The sequence below is a fragment of the Ambystoma mexicanum genome, chromosome 13 (genome assembly GCF_040938575.1).
Source record: "Ambystoma mexicanum isolate Mex_15411 chromosome 13, UKY_AmexF1_1, whole genome shotgun sequence".
Taxonomy (NCBI): domain Eukaryota; kingdom Metazoa; phylum Chordata; class Amphibia; order Caudata; family Ambystomatidae; genus Ambystoma; species Ambystoma mexicanum.
The window spans coordinates 411,583,494-411,606,314 of record NC_090938.1 but is presented as its reverse complement, the minus strand read 5'-3'; the positions used below and the strand labels follow the sequence as shown (position 1 = coordinate 411,606,314).

Here is a 22,821-nt window from a genome sequence, read left to right as displayed (position 1 = left end):
CAGGAACACAAGTAGAAGTGGTTGATTCCATCTTCACCTCCACACAAAACTCTTGGGAAGATCGTGTTCGATCAAACTCCATCAAGAGATCTGAAGGGACTCACAGAATTCTGTCACATGGGAGATTTGGAGGCGTTCCACAAGAGATTGCATTTCGGCATAAAAGGGATGCAATATAGGACATTACTAGCGGTATTAGCTCATAACGAGAACGTAGGGTGTGAACAATCGAGGACTGAGGGAAACTTTGGGATGCTTCGTTACACAATGGCCTTTACGAACAGAAACAAAAAAATGGGTGGTCAAGCCAATATATCAGCAAATGCATTTCGATTCTTTTGTCAAAGATCTCATTTTGACTGTGTTGGACATACATACTCACAGAATTGCGCATGAATTTGTTCTGAGGGCACATACATTGCCACCAAACATTGCGACCGTGCCCTGTTCACTGAAAGCAGACCTTGTGGAACAGTTAAGTTCCCTGTACAAATGTAAGCAGCCATTTATTTGTTCAACAATGTTCATAGAAAGTGTCCAAATAAAGCGTCCAATTTAGAAATGTATGCTCTTTGTCAATTTATTTTTGCTAGAAGTGCCCTTTGGAGAATGCCATACAGCGTAACGCTGTGCTTTCACACCAAGGAATACATTTGTTTTCAAAAAATTTTAATTAGCAAACTGACCCATTTGATTAATAATTTTGTACTAATATTGTTAATGTCACCAGAAGTTATTTGTAACCAAGACATGAAATGACCAATAATACAGCACTTTGCTGTGTGCCGCTGAAATAAGACATTAGTGAGGAGTCAACCTAAGAGAAATGCACTTGACCCATGGCAACGGACAACAAATTTAAAATGCGATTTCTGTAAAATGGTGCATGTCACTATAAACCCACTTTGTTTGGCACACTGCTGCCACCCACAATCCAGCCCTGCACAGTGAACCTTTGTTTGACATTTACTGCAAACAAAGTAAATAAAGGTTTCAAACATGTCTTGTAAATGCTGCTCGCCCTTCATAAAATCTACTGGACTGTGAATGGGCGAAAAGTCTGTTAGCCATAGATGAGTGCCTTTAAAATGTAAAAGGTTAGCTACTTCAGTGGGCACAAATAGATGATAAAAAGCTTAAAAAACATTTAGGCCAGCTGTCTCCAGCACGTGGTAATATATAATACAATCGTAATCCTAAAGCAAAGCGAGCTCTGGAGGCTAACTACAGTGTTTGGTATCGCAGTAGATCTGTAGCTGTACAGACTGGATGGAACTACTGATCACTACTTTGCGGAAGCATCTAGTTTGCTTTGTGTATTCATCGTGTAAGAGCAAATAAGGACTAATAGTGGATTGCGTATCAGACAGAACTTGACATACTAGGTGGAATATTGTAGTTTGTGGTCATCTCACTTTCAGGGTACCTGGTATAAAGCAACAGGGTGATAATATAGAATGTCAAAGAGTATGGGTTCGCCCATGGGTTGCGCGCACCAGTTGCAAGAGGTATGCAACCTTCAGGTTACAGAAATAGGTTTGCCATCAAAAGCATTTGATCATGTGATCATGTACATTTTCCAAAGTGGTCACTCGCCAGTATGATGCATCTTCCCCAAAAAAATGAACTATAGTGGACTATGAAATTTAGATACGCTAACCTAAACTTTACTGTAAAACTTTGAGATGATGCAGTGTTTTACAGTATCAATTCTCTAATTATGCATTATGTAACAACTTACATTTTAGGAATGGAATTGCATGACTGTCTTTTAAAAAAAATATAAAGTTGACACATAAGCTTAATAAAAGTATCATCCTGAATACTTCTGGTGTTCAATTTGAAAAATAAAAATAAATTCTTGCCTAGCACTCCCACACATGCCTTTGACACTTAAGAGTGAGTGGAGGAGATGATTACTGCTGCACTTTCTCACCATTAGCACTTGAAGTGAACAGGGAAAAGAGGGTGAAAAGAGCACCAAGGGCAAGAGAGGAATGCAGGGTGAGCTGTGCTTTCATTGAAGAGGGCAACTTAAACAAGTGTCCATTTGATTAGCAAACCTACAGAATTGCATAGCAAATTGCTATACAAAACACTGCTTATTTTATGCCTTGCACACATACCGGTTTTGTCGCGCTCTTGTGGGTCCATCACTGATCGTGGGAGGGTCAGAAGGATAACAGAATGAAAGCAAGTTTTGGGTTATGCAGGTGCCTTACCAAACACTTGACCAAATAGCTGAATAACTACACGATCCACAAGAGGAATGAGACCTAGGCTAGATAAAATACTTGGCACACAAGAACTAATGACTGTAAGCAAAACATTGCATCTAAAGGGGTTGTTGGTGAGAAATAGGTGCATTCTGAGCTATATTATTATGGGGGCATGTGTTATGGGTCGTTGCTGATGTAAGGAATGGAGAGGGCCGGTTGAGGGCCCCCCCCATACATTCTACGGCAAAGGGACCACTTTGCCGTGGAATGGGGCTATTGCTAAACACACTGGACTCCATTTTGTGTACCCTCAACTCCATCTTTGGACTAGGCCACATTCTGGCATTGCGAAGTCTCCCCTCCCCTCAGCAGCGCCGCGCACAGAGAGAACTGACAGCCCCCACCTTTTTCCTTCTGCGCCTGTGCCTCCCAAGTCCCTTTATCACAGATGCGCTGAGACAAGATGGTGCTAGCAAACAAAGTATTAATTTCTTTCTTCCTCAGAGATCAGTGTCCAGTGTGTGACTGGGCCGAACCATGACTTGTAGTTCATCCATCTCAACAAACCTCCTCCTTTATCTCACACCCTGCAGTTGGAAAGTTACTGCTTGTTCATCCTTGTGCCCCTCCAAAGCTACTCTTTTGATGTACCAGAAGTGAGACCGTTCCTTGCTGACCACCCCAGTGTGCCCCCTAATAAAACCAGACCACAGTGACAGTATATTCCGTTTTAAACTACCATGTGTCACTCCACCCCTTCTCGGTCTGATGTGCCAGACCTGACCGCTACTAACATGACCCCTGCAGGTTACATCATGGGCAAGACTCCCACACCCTTCACCTCGCTAGTGACCCAAAACAGGATACTACAAACGCACGTGTGCAATTTGGATTGGTTCAAAGGTAACTGGGGTCATGGCTTCAGGGGACCGTGGCCTGGCAGGAGGGGGTTGCAACGGGGCTTGCTCTGACATTCTCATACAAGCACATTTTGGCAGGGCTCGAGGCTCGCTCCTTGCGAAAAATGTTTACGTGATTTGCCGTGTGAACAGGAGACAGGCTGAGCTGACAGGTGGTGTTGGCTGGCTGTGGGAGTCACCGGGAGAGTGTGAAATTTTCCACAGGAACATTTTAAATAAGGCATTTGCAACTAAACTAACTGTAACTGTTTTCATTTAAAAAAGTAAATCACTAGAAATTTTACGCGGCATTGTTGGATGGCAGCAAACAATTCATATGTTTTTGAAAAATATTTCTAATGACACTATGGTCTGAAGGGCTATTCGCTCCCATTCGGAGTGAAGGTCAGCGCCTTTGAATTTTGCTTCTCAGCTGAGCAAACCCACGCATCGTACACAACATAAACTTCAATTGTTTTTCATCCTTGAAAGAAAGGGAGGATTCCGAAAGGAATGAATGAAGGGGTGATGTAATACCGTCAAATAAGGTAAGGTTCGCCATTCCAAAACTGGACAAAGGAACATGTAATTTCATTTTATGAAAATTCGTTGATCTCAGAGTCTCTGCGTCATGCCGAGAGAATGGAAATGCTGAATATTATGTAAGTTTTACTCTAGATGATTTTATGGACGAACGAGTAGTAGGTTGTTGTTTGTGGCATAGTGCAACGACACGCAAAAACAACCTGTGTGTACTTGTCTTTGTCCCGGACACTTGGGCAGTCCAGCATCGAAATGCATTCGGTACACATCTGGATTCCCCTAGATTCCATAAACGCAAAATTCGATCGCTATTATTTAGGGAAAATGCCGTCTATGTGTTATTCAAATAGGTCAGCATCCGACGACGAGCTAAACATTCTCCGTAGTACTAACCTTTCATGGAAATTGAAGACTACTTCCCACGATGTTGTCTCTGGGTACCCATTGTTTCATGTTTGCGTTAATCATTAATATTCACACGGTGCAGAATTAATGGGTACATTTATACATTTTAATAAAGAACAGCTACTGAGACACATTTCAGTTATGCTTTCTAAACCGCTACCATCCTGACCGTCATAGATTCCAGATATCAACTGACTTCAACAGGCAGCTGCAGATACACAAATGGCTGGATCACCATGATGCTGTTTTGGGACGATTGCCAAAGGCCGATATGCCCTTACGCGGTCGCAGCGATAAGGAGCAACCTGACATCATTTACGGTGGCCTAGCGCCTAGCTGATGCCGAGGCCTTGCGATACAAGTTGCATCCAATGCACTTCTTATACCCAAAAGGAACACTGTGCGATGGATCGAGAACAAAGAAAACATTTTACCCATCTGCTTGAATGTGGCAATCGCTGGATGTTCCCGAGGCGTTTATCCTGAAATAAAAGTACATTACTAATTCTGTAGTTTTTCTATTTCCTTTCAAAGTATAGTTTTATATCCGAAATTTGGATGCGTTGTGTTGCGAGATGATGTGTGTTGAAATTCTGGGTTCTGTGTCAACTTACGTTAACACGTTTGACTGGGCCCGTTTGGCTACGCTGCCCTGTAACGTCATGGAGATAGGCGGAGAATATCACTATGTTTGGTGATGTCAGCCTCAGGGGTGGGGTTTATGATTTAGTGCCACCAGGGCAGTCCACCTTGGGCGATGCAGCAATGGATAAAATCAGCACAAGATGGCCACACCCTGCTGCCTGATTTCGCATGTGTAAAAGTGAGGAAAACTACGGTAAGGTACATAGCAAATGTTTGAAAGATCGATCAACGTATGCTTAAAAACACATGCCTGAACCCTCGGGACAATAATATTTTTGAGCGCACTATTCCTTTAAAGAATAAACAGCAATCATGTTGCCCATACATGTGTTATGTAACACGTGTTACTAATCTTTCCAGTGGATATAGGCTCATAGTTCAAAATATATGGGAATCATTAATCGCTCTTGAATCATTGAGAGACACTACGTTTACTGAACCGGGGGAGTTAGAAAATGAAGAGATACTCACCAGGTTTGGTACAGTAAGTGGTCTTAAACTGAAATCAACATTTTGTCAAAATATCAACGCAACTAAAATTGATGTATTTCAAGATGTGGTGATGCAAGATCTCAAAGAATTAACAACTAAGAAGAAAAGGCTTTCCAACAATCACCGGAGCAAATGGACATACTAGATCATCTCTGCAATGATGAAAGCATCTTTATTAGACAAGTGGAAAAAGGAGGAGTAGTAGTAATATGGGGAGAGAACTCTGCATACAAGAAGCAATGCGACAGTGGAGGGAGAATATTATGAAGTCTGTGAAATGGAACTATTGGAACAAACCAAAACTGAATATTATGACATTTTGGGGAATTGGAACTGAATATTATTCATTGGGATTAACTATTGTTTAAGTACTACAACCGTACAACTCCTATTCTCTACTTTGTTCCAAAGAACACATACAAATGTTATTGCTCCACCCAGACGACCCATCGTTTCGTCAAAGGGGTCTCTCTTGGAAAACACCTCCAAATATATTGACCGCTTTGAACCCTTTGTCAAAGATCTCAGCTCCTATATTAGAGACACTGGAGATCTATTGGACAAAACTAAAGATCTGTTATGGGAAGATGATTACATCTTGGTCTCTCTAGATGTCACTCCGCTGTATGCTAGCATTAAACATCAAAATGGACTCATAGCATGTAAATGCTTCTTGGGCACCAAATCTATTAGCTAAAAGCAACATAAAGAGATGATTTTGACTATGCTAAAATTCTGTCTTGGACATAATATATTTCTTTTTGAAGACCACATTTACAGACAAAAATGTGGCACAGCGATGGGATCTTGCATGGCACCAACCTATGCCAATTTATACATGGGCTGGTGGGAAATGACAATTGCATGGGCTGAACAGTAACAACTATACAGCACAGATCATCTGCTGGTATCGATTCATTGACAAGCTCTTTATTGATTGGAAAAGGTCAATGGACTCTTTGGATCAATATATCGAACTTTTGAACAACAGTGATCTGAATTTACATTTAACTGTAACCAGAAATAAAGAAGACGTATTCCTAGATGCAACACTGTTCCCCGACAATGGGTTCCTGCCGAGCAAACTATACAAAAAACCCACTGCATCAAATTTTATACTATATGCGACCAATTACCACCTGAAAAATCCAAATTTAACCACACTCTTTGAGGAATTGATGAGAGAAACAAAACTATTCCAAAGAGGAAAACTTTCAAAAAGAATCAATTAAGATCAAGGCCTGATGCAAAGCACAAGGCTTTTATTAACAAAGACATAGGATGTGCATTGAAGAGAACTAGTAAACTGGAAAGAACCAAACTGTTGATCAACAAGAAGAAAGAAGATAAAAACAAAATGGAAACAACAATATTTATTACATCTTTTTCAGACAGAGCAAGAGATGTGAGAAATGTTCTTGCCAAATCTTGGCATATATTGCAATCAGACATGGATCTGAAAAAATATGTAGAAGAACATACACAAATTACATTTTGCAAAGCTATATCCCTGAAAGAGCTTATGGCACCGGGTGACTCTTATAAAGCCAAGAAAGATATCTGGCTGGGGGTTAGAAATGTTTTTATAGGTGTAACAAATGTAAAATGTGTCAACTGACAGAGACAGGAGAACTGTTTAGATTTGGCAAACAGAAACAACATAGATAGTATATCAAGCATCACATCATATGCACAGTGAGGTTTGTAGTTTATGGCATCAGATATCCTTGTGACATGCTATATAAAGGCTCCACGATATATCCGCTCAAATTGAGACTCTTGAAACATTTTTGAGCAATTAAAAACAAAGATGCCAACAATCCGCTCGCTTTCCATTTTGAAGAGAAACACAATAATAATCCTAACCTACTGAAATTTATCGGTCTTGCCGAGATTCCCGAACATAGAAGAAAGGGAAATGGAGAAAGACACCTCAAGCAACTAGAATCTAAACTAATCATCAGATTCTGAACTTTGAAACCAGCAGGGCATAATGCAGATGAAGAACTGCCAGTACATCTGCTAGAGAACAAAACAAAATGTGAAACTATTGCTTGTATTATACTTAAATCCATCTCTGAGAGCCGAATTGACAGTCGTGGATATCTCTGTATCAGCACACAGTATGGAATCTTCCCACTGGGGCCCAATCCCATACATTTTAAACTATGACGCTACATCCACGGGAAAGAGTAATAACATGAGTTACTTAAAGCATGTTTGATGAACATGATTGCTGTTTATTCTTTAAATCTTCATCTCTTTTCCCCGCTCCCCTTTCTATCCCCTCACTCACCTTGAGGATGCAACATCATTGTAGTAGCCCCCATCAGTCCAGGAGGTTCACTACCAATTGAGTATGTGTATTAACACATAATTTAAAACTATATTAATTTTTGTATTTCACTAATTGATGGGCGATATGATGTAATTTACAATGGGATTGAATATACCTGAGCCGCTTGTTACTTAGAACATAGGCATTCAGGTTTAAATACCTATTTAGAACGTATTTGTATGGAACAAAATGGCCACCACTTTAACACTGTGGAAGACCATATCTCCATGATCACGATTGTGGCAAAACAATAGAAACAAACAAGGTATAGACAATCCGATGTAGCTATATAAATGCAAGCCCAACACATTGAAACTGATTGCACCTGACGAAGTCCCAGTCTGGAGGCGGAACGCGTGGTGAACACGGAGTGTATACTCCTGGACTGTCTACATCCTCAGTAAGTCCATGTCTATCTGTATGTAGCAACATTATGTGTGTAAAAATGCACTGGTGATTGAATTAAAAACACAAGTGTTAGCGCAACCAAGTGCCCTAGTTTTTTTTTTTGTTTATTAAATTCTGCTGGTGTCCTTGTAACAAAGGAGCACCAACAAGAGTTAAGCAACAAGTTTTTAACTAATATTATTGTGCTCAGTTTTCAGGACCACCCAGGGTGCATCCACTAAGAGGCTGAGCGCCAGCTACTGAAAGTGTGTGTGTGTTCTCATGAGTGATAAGTGTTTTTGCACATTTTTGTTGAATTAAAGACAGAACATGCCCCTTGTATCTTTTGATTCTGTAGATTATTAGTGTGAGGGTTAGATATATTCTAGACACAAGGTCATTATGGTTTAGTTTTAGTTTCATAGGCATGGAAACTCTCTGGATAGGGAAAGATAGGCCTTTTTCCAAACCCCTTTACTTTTAATAAACATGGCTCATGTTGGAAACATTACAACTTTGTGTCAGCCTCTCATTGCTAACCCCTCACACTGGCCACGCAATAACATGTATCTTGCTCACTTTATCATTGAATACCAGTAAAAATAAAAAATAAATTAAAAAGGAAAATTACACTTAATTGACCAACCTAATAATCCTTCTAAAATTTGAATAGTAATGCGAGCTTCAAAAATGACCTCTGTTTGAAAATGCACTTTCAAGATAAAAAAAATGATACTCTGTGATAATTGTTTATTGACACACTGAATATTGGAGCGGATTGGTCACAATTTGGTTAGGCAATATGTGGGCTACATTCATGGCCCTGTTGGCCTACACCTAGGTTTCCCATTCTGGCTACCACACCAGTGTTGCTGAGTATGCTTATTAAAAGAGAATTTGGGCTTGTTTTTTGCCCAAAGCCGCTTATAATAGTTGGAGGTCACTTGTGGTTTTAAATATGACTCATGCCCCAGCTGAGGTGTGGGCATGGGGTTTAACGCCCACCAGCCCGAGCTTTGGTAGGCTCGAGTGAAGGAGGGCCTCCTCTTGGTCTGCGGGCCGTTAAACCCCATGTCCACACCTCAGCTGGGCCGTGAAAGCTATTCACACCCTGGGATTGACCGGGGCGAGGATAGATTTCTTTATTTTTCATCCGCAGGGTAGATGAGTTCATCGAGCCCATCTCCTGTCGGACGGAAAAAAAAAATACCAAAAAATGGTTCTGCCATTAAAAAGGAAAAGGGAATAGGTCCCTTTTCAGATGATGGTAGATATTTTATTGTCATTTTTTGTTTTATCCGGCGCAGGCAGTGAATGCACAATCGGTCCCAGGAAAGGCAGATTGTGATTGGTCACTCTGTCTTTCCAGGGTGCAAACAACATATATACAAGAAATGGAAACAAGAGATAGTAAATGTCAGAAAAATGCAATTGTAATAGAAGACAAATATTTTATATGTATGCTATTGTGTTATGCTTCTTACTTTTGAGACATATCCACAGCGTTTTAAAGTTTTTCTGCCTATTTGGAGGGGAGTCAGCTTGTTTTGGGCTTGTTTTTGGATGAGCATTCAGCTTATTTTTTCCGTTCCGACCTGGCATCCAATGTGGCCATGTCCGCTTATTTTAAGTCACTTTGGGCTTGTTTTAGCCCAGTCGCTTATAATTTTTCCAGGCCGCTTGTCGCGGTTTCCATTCGCTCATCTTTTTCCTTTGTGCGCTTATAGTTGTGCTTAATTGCTGACCACCGCTGGCCCTGCCCAGCCTGGTCATTCACAGGGTAATTATACATGAAAATAGAAAGCTCCTCCCATCCTCAATCACTGGCCCACACACCCTGAAGCTGCAGGGAATTGCCATGATCATGCAAGGCCACTGGCAGCTCCTGGACTGGGCTGCCTGTGGCCTTTTTAATGGCCTGCAAGTACTCTTTCTCTCATCACCCGCACGCCATTCTTTTACATAGGTTTAGACTTTTGTGCTTCATGGACTGAAAGACGACCCTCATGGTTCATTACTTTAGCACAAAGGGTTCCACCTAAAATAGAAATCATCACTCCACTATGCTAATTACAAAAGCCAAGAGATTGATGCATAGAGACATCAGAGTGTTAAAAAGGACAAGATCTTCGAAGTTTTGTGGGATGGACATAAAAGTCGCAATCAGAGCACGAAGGCAAAATTACAGAAATTGGTTGAGATCTCAAAAAACAATAGTTGAGCAGGATCGGGCAGAAACCTTTATGAAACATCTGGTCACAATGAACTCCCACGAAATCTGGACAATATTAAACTCAGGAAATTAACATTTTGCCTCAGTGGCACATGAAATCGACGCTGAAAAGTGGGAATCCCATTTTGCGAACTTCTTCTGTAAACCATCAAGTGAACCAACGATAGATCTTCAGAACGATATTACAACTTGGGATATGCAGATTTCTTTGGCCGATATCGAATCTGCCACACAAGGCCTAAAATGTTCTCATGCAGCGGGCCCCGACATAACAAACGTGATGTTAAAAAAAGAATGCTGTCGAATGGGCTGCGTTCATTGAGACACTTTTCTCGCTGTTATCCTCTCAAATGGTGATTCCAGATTCTTGGCGAGAAGCTATAATTGTTCCAATCTACAAAAAGGGCAATTGGGCGGAACCAAACAACTATCGCCCGATTGCCCTTTTGGACACTATTTGTAAAATCTTTGCGTGCTTATTACGCCAAAAATTGGTCAAGTGGACCCAGAGTGAACAAATCAACGACATCCCACAAACTGGATTGGGAGTCGGTGTGGACGTTAATCTTCTGATATTAAACATACTGAAACTTGAAACATTCAAAGCAAAGAGGAAAATACATTTGGCCTCCATCGACCTACACGGTGCATTCGATAGCGTAAATCGTGGATTGTAATGGCAGAAAATGGTATATTGGAATTGTCCACAAAATCTGATTGCACCGATGAAAGTGTTACATTCCAATACTGCCATTCAAATTCACCTAAATAATCAGGGCGAGCTGTCAAAAAAAGTACCCACTAAAAAAGGTGTGAAACAGGGATGCTCCTTAGCTGGTGAGCTCTTCAAACTGTTCATTTATGAATTGCCAAAATAGCTAGAGTCTGAACGCCGTTTCCCACCAAAAATAAACAACATGGAAATTCAGTGTATAATTTATGCTGATGATGTTGTCCTAATGGACTTAACGGAGATCGGCCTACAACGGCTACTAAACAAGCTACAAGAGTATTTGAAAATGAATGAATTGGAATTGAACTCTGACAAAACCAAGATAATGACAATTGGTGCAGTGGGCACAAAAAAAGCAGAGAGCGTTTAAGTGATACATCAATGGAACACCCCTAAGCTTGATAAATTCCATCAAATATCTCGGCATAATGTTTAATACATTTGTAAATGAACATTATTGGACTTGGTGAATCGAATGACTCAATTCAGCATTCAAGGTCTTAAGATATACAAGTCATATGGTAAATTTAGCCTTACACCAGTTCTTATCTTTTATGTTCAAAAAGTCATACTGGCAGTCACATTTGGATCTGAATCTGGGTGGAACCTAGAAATTAAGTTTTGGCAGAAGTTGGAAGGCCTATTTTGGCGAAGGGTGTTGAAGCTACCAGCTTAGGTATTGATAATTCAACTACGATACGAGTTATCTTTGAATTCTTTGCATACATGTGTCATGTGGAAATCTCTGATGGCGTTACGCAAGTTGAACCTGAACCCAATAACTCCGGCATATCAACTATTTGTAGAAAAAGCAGATCAAGGGAGGTCTCTACTTTTGGCCAAATGGTGTCAGCTGATGGAAGAAACTTTAACAAACGCTGATCTAACTCTAGCTGACCTAATACTACGACCACAATGTGTCAAAAAGAAGTTTGAGCTCTGGAGTTGGATTCTGCCAACAACGCTGAATTCAGGAATCGGAGCCCATAAATTAAATGTCCAGTGTCGCTATTTAACAAACTGTCCATCACGACATCATTGCGACCAATTTTTAAGACTTCGTCTGAACGCGCTACAGGCCACACTAATGAAGTGGACGACAATGTTTGTCGATTCTGTAGCCATGAGATCGAAACTACAGAACACTTACTTGCTGGCTGCCCGGCGTTAGTCGAACGTCGGATACGCCATTTAGGTCGATACACCCCTGCTATCTTGAACAATCAAAATTGGTGGCCATATGCATCTTCTGGCCAAAACGTTAAATTGACTTGTGCTGTTGTTGACTTTATGGATTCACTAAAGTTAAATGAAAATTATGTAATATAACATCGTTCTTACAAGGAGAACTACATTATACCATAAGGGGGTGGTTTATTTCATGGGTGCTTTAGTTTGGACCGAGAAACGGAAGTTTTTGTCTTGTCCTTGAGATGACTGTGTAATAAAAGGTTGACGGTCTGTCTACATTCAGACCTTGTCGAGCTGAAGTTTCAATAAAAATAAAAAATAAAATAGAAATTCTGTTTGTTTTAAAGGTAATCCACCAAGTCTGACATGCAAAAAATAGGTTGCTTAAAATGGACAGCATGATGGGAGTTGGTGACAAATGTGCTCTGTATCCAAGTGACAACATTACAGTGGCCTAAAAAGAAGATATTTTTCTTAGGCTTACATTATTTTACGTTCTGAGAATTGTTATTTTTATATTAGAATGTGGGAAATTAAGCTACAACATTACGTTTCTCTGAGGTTTTACATATTGCAAGTTTCTCCCTTTGGATGCTGGTACTTGTTGTTTTCTTTCATTTGAAATTAAGGAAACCTAAAAGTTCAAGAACTCCAAGCAAAATCAGGGCAACGTGGTATTCTCACGCATAGACACGGGAAACTTGAGAGCTCAGCTCTAGAAGACATTATATTATTGTAGGCCTTAAAATCTAACTATATCTTCCAAGTTGTGTTTGGAAGATATGTGTTCAAGTGTCTAACTGTAGCATAGGTTAAAATCCCAGCTTCATTGCTTAACCAAAGTGTGTGATCCTAGGCAAATATTTCAGAGGGCTCAAATGAGCATGGCCAAATTTAATTTCCTCCCATGTTGCTGCCAGTAACAAAACTTATGCTGGAATTTCAGAGAAATGCCCGACAGGAGAATAAGTTAAACTCTTTTGTATGCCCTGTTAAGCTGTTAGACTGGCTATAAGTGTCAGTTTCTTGGTGTACCAAGATGTGCAAGAGGTGGGATAGGGGGCGAACGTACAACCATGGAAAGGTTTCTTTGTTGCAGTGTTAATGTGTGCTTGAATTGAACCAATAAGGTTTTCTGTGGTGTGTAAGTTTTATATATTTTGTTAGTAGTTTGGGCCAGTGGTTAATGTGCACTCCCGGTTAGGTACGTGAATTGTTTGTGTTGTGGTGTTTGTCGATGTGGTAATGAAGGAGTTCGGATAGTTGTGTTGGTTTATCGGTGGTGCGTTAGTGTGCTTTTTGGGCATATGTAATGCAGACATATGTCTTTGAGTGGTGTGTGTTCCATTGTGTAACCTGTGTTTCAGTAGTGGAAATGCGTGTAGAGTTGTATTGTTGGTTAGGGTGGGATGTAGAATTATTTTCAGGTTGTTACTCTTAACATATCTTGCTCATCAGACCACCTAATGATAACTTAGTTAGTCAAATTAATTTGCTTAAATCAATGCAAAATATGAATTCTCCAGCTTGCAAACCTTCTTATTCCATATTGTGTAATATTAGTCTAAGTGTGGCTAAATCAGTTGATTTTGCAATGACAAAAATGTAGGGAACACAGTTTCTAGTGGGTTTCCCGGACCACCTTTACAACTTCCCACTGACTCCTTAAATACACTCCAGCACTACTCAGCCTTGAATGGGATTATGGTGCAATGTGGCTGGACATGCATTATCAAGAAGCAGCTGACACAGCCAACCATGCACCACATGCCAACTACCACAGAATTGATGGACCAGAGGAACAACTCCCAGAGTGGTGATGGTCAATAGGAGTGGAGGACTAGAGAAAAGTGACCCACCAGGGAGCCAAGGACCTGAGGAGAGTGACCCATTACAGAGCCAAAAGCCAAAGCGGTGACTGACCAGAGGAGAGTGACTTGGCAGAGAGCCAAGAACCACGGAGGATGATGGACCAGATGGGAGTGATTCATCTGATAGCCAAGTACCAGAGTGATGGACCAGAGCACCAACACATGAAGGAGCCAATGACCAGAGGCCATAATTCTCAACGCACGCACTTTTGCAAACCTCTGACTCACCTGCTAAGCCCCCAATTTGTCCATTCACTTCAAAGGGCTCTCACCAGCAGAAAAATAAATCTGGTGTTTTCACCCACTTTGGTAACACAACAAGTTGGGTGCTATGCTACATGGGTGACAGACCATATTAACCAAGGTCCAGAGGAGAGCGATCAACCAGCTTGCCCAGGACCAGCAGGGCGACTGAATAGAAGAGAGTGGCTCACAATTGAGAATCAAAGAACAGAGGGCAACAGAGAAAAGGTTCCGCTCACAAGGGCTTTGCTGCCAAGTGGGAAGGGCCCATATCACGCATGACACCATGAGCCAGTCATCTATGCTCACTTTGCATGTCGGTACGTGTAGGCCCATACCAGTCCCAGCTTTCAACAGGAAAAGGCACACATGGGACTACCTGGCAGGTATGCAAGAGAGCCCAGGACCAGAGCAGAGGGACTTATCAAGGACCAGTTGGACAAAGGACTAGAAAAGTGAAGGACCCCAAAAAGCCAATAAGGCACACACATACAAATGAAACTACTAATTGTCCGAAAAATAAAATGCTATTTTTATAAATGCTTTTTATTCTAACATAATATGTCTGCGTTCTATGTATGTTTGCGTTATTTTTCTTACTTTTGAGACCTATCCAAAGTGTTTAGAGGTCTGCTTGGGAGTCAGCTTGTTTTGAAGGAGCAATTAGCTTAGTTTTTTCCTCTTGACCGGTCAACCCTGTACCACACAAGCAGCAGTGACGGATCAAGAAGATTCAACCTTGGGATCGAAACATTTGTAAATAAGCCACGCTAAGGAGGAGGTGCACACATTATTGGGCTTATTTGTGGGGGAGGCTTTTGCTCGGCATACTGGGTTTCTCCTGGTCTCTCAGGACCCATAAAAGTTATCTTGATTTACGAGGCAAACGAACTGCCTTTGTTGTTCGAAGTCAGCCCGGGTTCCTCTGCGGCAAAGCCCGTATCCCCTCCTCGCTGTAAGTCACAGACGGAATGCGCATTTGGCAGCATTAGGCTGCAAGGTGTGGGGGCAGGAAGTGCCCTGGCCCCTGCTGTGGGGACCTTCTGACCTTGAAGTGTTGATTACGCCGCCCATACCGAGTTAATTACGAGCATTATTGCCCCAAAACCATTTACCATATGACTGCCCAATGTAAAAACACTAGCAGTTCTTGGCAATTAAAACTATCCTCTATTCCAGCAACATAATTGCACCGTTTTCAAAATCGTACACAAATAATAGGGGCAGTGTATAACAATGTAACGTTTACAGTGCCATGACCACGTGTTGAAAATAGTCTTCACCATTCGTTCACATTGAGTTAAGGAGACATTTTCCCTAAAATCCGAAATAAAACATGAAAAAAGCAAGTGTAATGAAATACATTTTCGGAATATTCCTGCAGACGGGAAGAAGCCACCCTCCGACCCCAAAACAAACGCAAGCTGAAAAAACAACCCCAAAATGATGCAGTAGCAGCATTGTGTGCACACGTTGATCAGTGTATCTTAATTTTAATACGAGAGGGGAAATGATTGAGCGTCCGCGGTGACATCTACTGCTGCACCGGGTTAGAATTATAAAAGAATCCAGATTCTAACGGCACAAATCACTCGTGTGGAGGGTATTGGCATGCAGTCTCTCCACAACCACTCTATTGCAATGTCTCACGCCTCCACTTCACGTTAATAGCCCTTCTGTCTCCTTTGAAGATATTTAAACAAGGACTACAGCTTGATCTTTAACACGCTCGCACACATCTTAGCTGTGTCGCTGATAAGGCCTATGCTGATATCCCCCTGCCATAAGGCAGACCAGAGCAATTAATCACAGCGTGTCCTGTTTAAGTGCCCGTTCTGCAGAAATCGGAATTTTTCACATTCCCTCTCGTATCACTGTAAACCATGTGTCAGTAACGATGTTTTTTTACTGTATTCATGCACCTACCTACCCTGTAACTAAGCATTTAAGTATACTTGTAATGCTTTGCGCCCAGCTACCCGAGGATCTTGGTTGCGCTTTATCAAATAAACAAACAAACGAACACAAGGCCCAGAGTGAAGGGTCCATAAACGGCTGCCCCTAATTACAAGGCTGGTATTTCCGTGGGGCGCTTTGTTGAACGTGAAAACATTTTCATTGGGCGGCTTATCGGTGCCCGAATTGTAAAGTTGAGCCCACGACCGGGTCGAGAGGAGTCAGTCCATTTCAATAGATCAAGACGTCCTCTGTATGGCGCGAAATGCAGCAAGAAGTTTGCGTAGAGCCCAGCGCCCAAAGCAGCAGAGGCACACCATGGGCCCATGGCACTCACGACCTGTTCCAGCGAGTTAACGAGACACTACAGACGTAAGTATTTTGAACGTAACGCGCAACTCACGTGACGGGAGGCAGGGAGAAGGAGGAGCGTCTACGGTCTGTTTCTTGAATTGTTTTGAAGGGGCGTTTAGCTCATTTTTTCTCTCGGACCTGGTAATACTGTTAGATACAACCATTTAGTGCAGCCACGGATTGTGCCTTTGTTTCTCTCGAATCCGCGATTCGAATAACCATTGTTTAAGGCTCTGTGGGGGTAACGAGAACATAAATCCAGGTGCGTTACTTTAATGTAATTGACATGTGTTTGTGTTGTGTATGTTTGATTTCAAGAGCACCTAGGGGAGGGTTTGGGAGGCGTGGCGGATCCTTTCTTTGAAGTGAGAACTGCACTTTCTTTTCTACTAAAATGCTTGCTGTTGTTTTAAAACGCATTGTAATCTGGTAGTTGTGCCTAATTGCTTGGATGGAAGAGAACCGAGACTACAAGTCCCAGAATGCATTTGTTCTTCATGTAGACTGCGTGCTGGATTTATGTGTGCCGGGTCACATCAAGTGTTCTACAACTTGGAGTGAAACTAAAACCATATTTAACAATGCCAATGTCCTTTCAGAGTCGCGCATAAATGGTAGCGGTACATGTAAAAAATACACTTATTTGGAATATGAGCATCGTTTTACCTTCAAGTTTTTATTTTTCTTTTGAGTTTTTTATTAGTACACTTTAAATTAAAATATAATTCTGATAATGTATTGAAATGTAAAACTACCATCCATACCAACGCCTTTACAAGTAGCCATTACATTTGCATCGCTGCAACTGCTTAAGCAACACTGTAGCAGAGGACATTTCTGACCATATTGCAATTGCAGGGTAAACGCACGTCTATATTTAGTGATCCCATCAAGCCTTCCTTTTTTTGTGTGGATTGGCTTATCCATAAAACCTTCCTCAAAATTACGGACACCCGGTTCTTATTGCATTTATAGCCTGAAAGCTACATGATTCTAAGTTTTAAAGTGTGCGTTTGTTATCAGTGCTGGATAATCACGTGTCTCTTATCGCTCCCTATATATTTACGTTTTGGCTTTCTTGTATCGCTACAGCCTAAACCTCTATGGTTACAGACTTAACGTAGACATTGTCACAGCCAATGGGTCTGGCTTCTTTTTATATGTGTGTGTGCTATTGAACTTTGTTGTTATGATGGGGGAGGGGCATGGTTCTTGGGGTGGGTTATTATGGTGCATAGTGAGGGAAAATGGTTGGATCGATGAGTGGGTAAATATGACTGTATGGGTGAGTGGACAAAAATGGTTGGATCGAGGTTAATATGAAAGGATTGATAAAGGGCTGAACATCTTCGGGTGGATGGATGAGTGGATTCCTATGGTTGGGTGACTTGACATTTCGATGGATGGATGAGTGGGTAAATCTACTTGAGGAGTGGCTGACTGAGTGAAGTGAATGTGAGTGACTGACAATGAATGGGCGCATCAATGAGTGTATCAATATATTGTGTGCTGACTGGATACATGAGTGGGTGAATATGTCTGTGGTTGATTGTATTTATGTGGGAGGATGGATGAGTGGTTTAATAGGGGGTAGGTGAATGGATGCCTGGATGACTGTCGGTGGATAGATGAATACGCCATATGAGTAGGTGAATACGGGTGTATTGGTAAGTGGATGAATATGGTTGGATTAGTGGGTGAATATATATATGGTTGGAGGAGGAGGTGATTAGCCCTGTTTTCTGCAGTTAATATGTGTGGCAGACTTCCTGCAAGCATGGCTTCGAATTGGCGCCAGGGCCATGCAGCATTATTCCAAGGTGAGGGCACATGTGTCCAATGTGGATACTACCCTGGAAGTGCCCTTGAACCCTGAAATCCTTTGACGTGGAGCAAAGTGGGGGGCTCACAAAGAAGCTGGCTGTCATTTTAAAATTCACCTAGCCTTGAACTTGTCATGCTTTGAAAAAGGTGGTAGATTTCGGACAACCAGAACCAGACAATCACAGGATAAGTTGGGAAATGAGATTCCCAGATCCCTTATATCTGAAGATGTAGCATCATGTAATACATTTGCCTGACTTAAGTTGTAGGTTAGGGTCAGACTTGTTAGATCAAGCGGCGGGAGAAGAGGAAATTAGATTTTTAGGTAGAAAAGATGTAGAAGTACCTTAACATTGACAAGTGGTGTTGCTATCCACTGCAGTTCCCGAATATACATGCAAGAACATCTTACAATGCACAAATCAATCTTGTCTTCATATGACCGTATGGAAGCGCTATATTGATGTTCTAATTATGATTTGGAAAGTTGATTGTGATTCTGTGACTGTTTTTCATTGGCTAAATGGCCTAAATTCTAACATCCAGCTCACAAAGGTGGAGAGCCGTACTGAAATTAATTTCGGGGGCATTGTCATTCTACACCAGGAAAGTAAATTGTCATGTTAGCTTTCTGTAGATTTTCTGTATAGCCATGATAGCGAAGCACTATGTTTCTATCATCCTCGTGTCCTCAGGGGTAATTTACCCGTTGGACAATATTTACCCATCATAAAAAACTCCAGTTTTGGGATTATCAACAAAAAACAGTTATTCTGGTAGAACATATAGAATCCTGGACTGCCCTAGAAAACTATAAAAACACTTGAACAAATGGCCAAAATATACACCACGCGGCACCCTAACACCAACAATACATCCTACTACAAAGTATATAATAGTTAGCATATTTTTTCTTTTATTTAGTGTAGTTTGATTAAGCAGTACAACCTTAAATGTGATCTGAAGACCGCTCTATTTAGCTAAACCTCTCGCTTCTCCGATCTTGCCCTGCTCCTGTTTTATGTTGTCCATGCGCTTGTATGCCCACGGACCTAGTTTATGCGCGTTAGAAATAAAATAAATAAATAACTAAAACTTCCACACACCAATCCAAACGGCAGCAGACTTCAGCGGAGTAGGAGGGGGATTTAACCCATGACTGCATGTTACACCCAATTGAAACCTTTTGATTTGAGATTAACTTTGCCACTAGCCCTGATTTGAAAAAGACACTGGTGTGTCGAAACACGTGTCATCTGTAAAGGGCATTTTTCGATTTAATACAATAAATCAACCTACCCAAATACTCAGTGTGGCGCTCATTTGAGGTGTGGAGAAGCCTTTTTAAACCATAATAAATTAGAATGATAAATATAATGCTACTTACGTAAATTAGTTTTAAACCAGATAACATCGATTCAATGTACTTCCATATTCTAAACACATTAGAAAAATGATCGCTCTAACCTAAACAATAAAAGCCCATTAAGTGATCAGTGTCAATATGACAAAAATCATGTACATAATTGCAACCATTGAAATTCATTTTGAATAGAGTGCAGGGCACTGAGTGAGCAAATGCTGAGTGAATTCCAATGAGTGATGGCACTGTATCAGGTGTCCTCATCTGGTAGGTCATGTCAAAGGAGTCAAAAAATTAGTGCACACCAAGCAAGAAGTAGCACTGTTTATTACAGGTCCAGACACCGCTGGCAGAGCACAATTCAATCAGCACAGTGGAAAAGGACTGAAACTGAACATAGAGTGAGCACAAAAATCATAAAGTATTTTCCAATTTTCAAAGGCAACGAATGTCACAATAATGTTGTATACAAATGAAAATATTTCAAACACATGGAGCGAAACAATTCCAACACATAACATAACACTATGAACAAAGATTTCCCATAATATATTTGTCTTCAAATATACATGATTCACACAATTGATTTTCTATTTTTGAAAGGGTGAATTCTATTTAGCAGGTCTGCGCCTAAACTTAAATTGATAAGGACCCAGACGGTGCCCTTCTAGCAGGTCAGCAGTTACGTGGGGTCTAACTGTCTTTTAACCAGACGTTTCCCCAACTTTCTATAGACTCAGTTGTTGCCTTCTTCAGGACCAGTGATTCAAAGTGGACCCTGCATATGAACATAATAAATACATTATTTGTTTTTAATGATTTAATACCTTTTGAACGTGTTGATTAAGCTGGTCAAGTGGCACAGCGAGTAGAGCGCTCGCTTTGACATCCGTGCAGAGCCTGCTAACGCAGGTTCGAATCCCGGCGGGGCCAAACTCAGCCTTTCATCCTTCCATCCTTCCGAGGTCGATAAATGAGCACCACACACCGTGGGTAATAATAAGCAGCGCTCAGATACCTGAGGGTTCGTAGCGCTATATAAATGCCAAATTATAAAGCACTAAGGGAGTAGTGGGTGAAGGAACTAACCTCTATATGCTATATTTTCTGCGACTCAACCAGATAGAGATGTTTCGTCTGAAAGTGGAGGGCCTGGAGTGTTTGTGGGTCTAGGACCTCTGTCTGTAACAGACAGGGATATGTCAGTTTAGTTCGAGAATTTTTATAACTGACATATCTCTGTTGAACATAGCTGAATCAGGTTTTGCGATGGAGCGCTGCTCTTACCTGTTCGTATTGTTTTGTCTTGGGTAAACTCGAAAAAGTGTGCAGCCTAGTATCTTCATGGCCTGCACGAGTCTGAACGCTGGAAGGCATGCAACTGTGGATAAACCAGGACCCACTTAAGTAGGGTGGGGGATACATATATGCAGTGCAAAAAGAAATAAACCATGATTGCGTGTCAAACTGGTTGTGCACTGAAAGAACTTAACATAATGAAGATTCTCATCGTGGTTATTTATTGCCGGCAGAGTGGGTATTTGGTGGAAGCTGGATTGGCTAAAGTCGCAGTCTTTGTACGGTGCAAGATTTTTTTGTCTTATGATGTTAGCAAATATCTGTGCGATGGAAATATAAAAAGAGAAACGGGGTCTGATAAGATAGATGTATCTATTCGATTAACTGGTTCAGTACTACAGTGTATCCGTAAGAAACTGCCGTCGTGGTGCACGAATACCGTGTCTTGGCATACAAATATCCTATCATTGTAAGCAGATTGAGAATTGGTCAAATCAATGACCACAGCAGCATTAGCAGAGCAGTACAAGGAAGATCAATATTCGGAACACAACAATCTGAGATGGGATTCATTTCCTGTTTAGAATCATTATCTTTAAGTTTCTTGAAAAGATTGCAAAATGTCTTGCTGTCATTCCTCCACAGCACCCGATGCACAATCTCTTAACGCCCACTGTGTGTGCCGAGACTTTATCATTCTGCACCACATTTTTGTATTTAGATTTCAGTGATTTGATGATAACAAATCCAGATATAGATCTTAAACCCTCCCATAGGTTACGTTTAAGGATTTGCTTATGCTGGGTGATATTAACATCATATAATCTATGCTTGTCTTTATCATGAATATGGATCAATTTGGTGGAAAGAGTGCCGAAAGTATGAGCTAAGTGAGGTGAGTTCATTTATCACATCAATATCCTATTATGATGCAAAAATAAATAATTACTAGCAATGTATTAATTCAATGTGTATAGATTGCCCTCTCTCCAAGCAGTGCACGTTTCTCTAGTTACTTCACGCAGACCATGTAACTGCCGTTTTGATGGATTAGGAGTAATTATAAAGGAGATCACACATTCCCTTAAGACTTTATACACACAAATATAGCATATGTTACTATACTCATTTCCACTTCTCCGATTGTGTACAGGTCTGTCTGAAGCATTATATAGACCACCAATTATATAGAGCCCAACATTATATGCAAAATGTAGCCATTTATTGGCCCTGTCCAACTTGTTTCAGCAAGTGAGGACTGTGGCATCTTCCAAAATTCAGGCTTTTCTGTCCATATTGAATTGCCAAAGCTACATCACAATCAGCTTTAAATTCACAGCAGATAATTATTTATGGTTATTCCATGGCTAGTCATGGTCCATGACTATTCAGAAATTATATTAGTAATTGGCATTGGTAAAAATGTGTCATCCAAACAAAACAACCCTCGGAGTTTGTGTAGTATTTTATATAATGAACCGTAACCAGAAGGCTCAGTAAGTTGCATTGACAAAGCTAACGAACATCCTCTAACCTTGCCAGGCATGGCTTACAGCACCATTCAAGACCTATACAATTCCTCTTGGCCTAATCACGCGATGCAACCCAAACATTCTAGTTGATCTTTCCATTACATTTAATGTAACAAGACCTGTAATCTGGCCTTGCCAAAATAGGTGGAGCACCCCTCTTTTCAGGAGGTTGGAGGGGTGGAGAGAATCCCAGAATTATCCCTAAAGGCTGGCTCAATGGATAAGGCCCCAATACCTGCCCCCCCCCCCCGTTGCCAATATGTGTCTTTTAGAAACAACAAAATACTAAAACCG

General features: G+C 41.1%; 1 protein-coding gene across 3 annotated transcripts in view; it reads left to right on the top strand.

Moving 5' to 3' along the window:
- HOMEZ (homeobox and leucine zipper encoding) overlaps window positions 1-22,821 on the top strand; it is a 177,954-nt gene that overhangs the window by 69,409 nt on the left and 85,724 nt on the right. For 2 of the 3 annotated variants that reach the window (XM_069634018.1, XM_069634016.1), the window contains exon 1: window positions 16,638-16,771. The exons of the other annotated variant lie outside the window; for it this stretch is intronic. The gene's annotated coding sequence lies outside the window, so the exon portion shown is untranslated. Of the gene's footprint in view, window positions 1-16,637; window positions 16,772-22,821 lie in introns of those variants that run through there. 3 annotated transcript variants of the gene reach the window in all.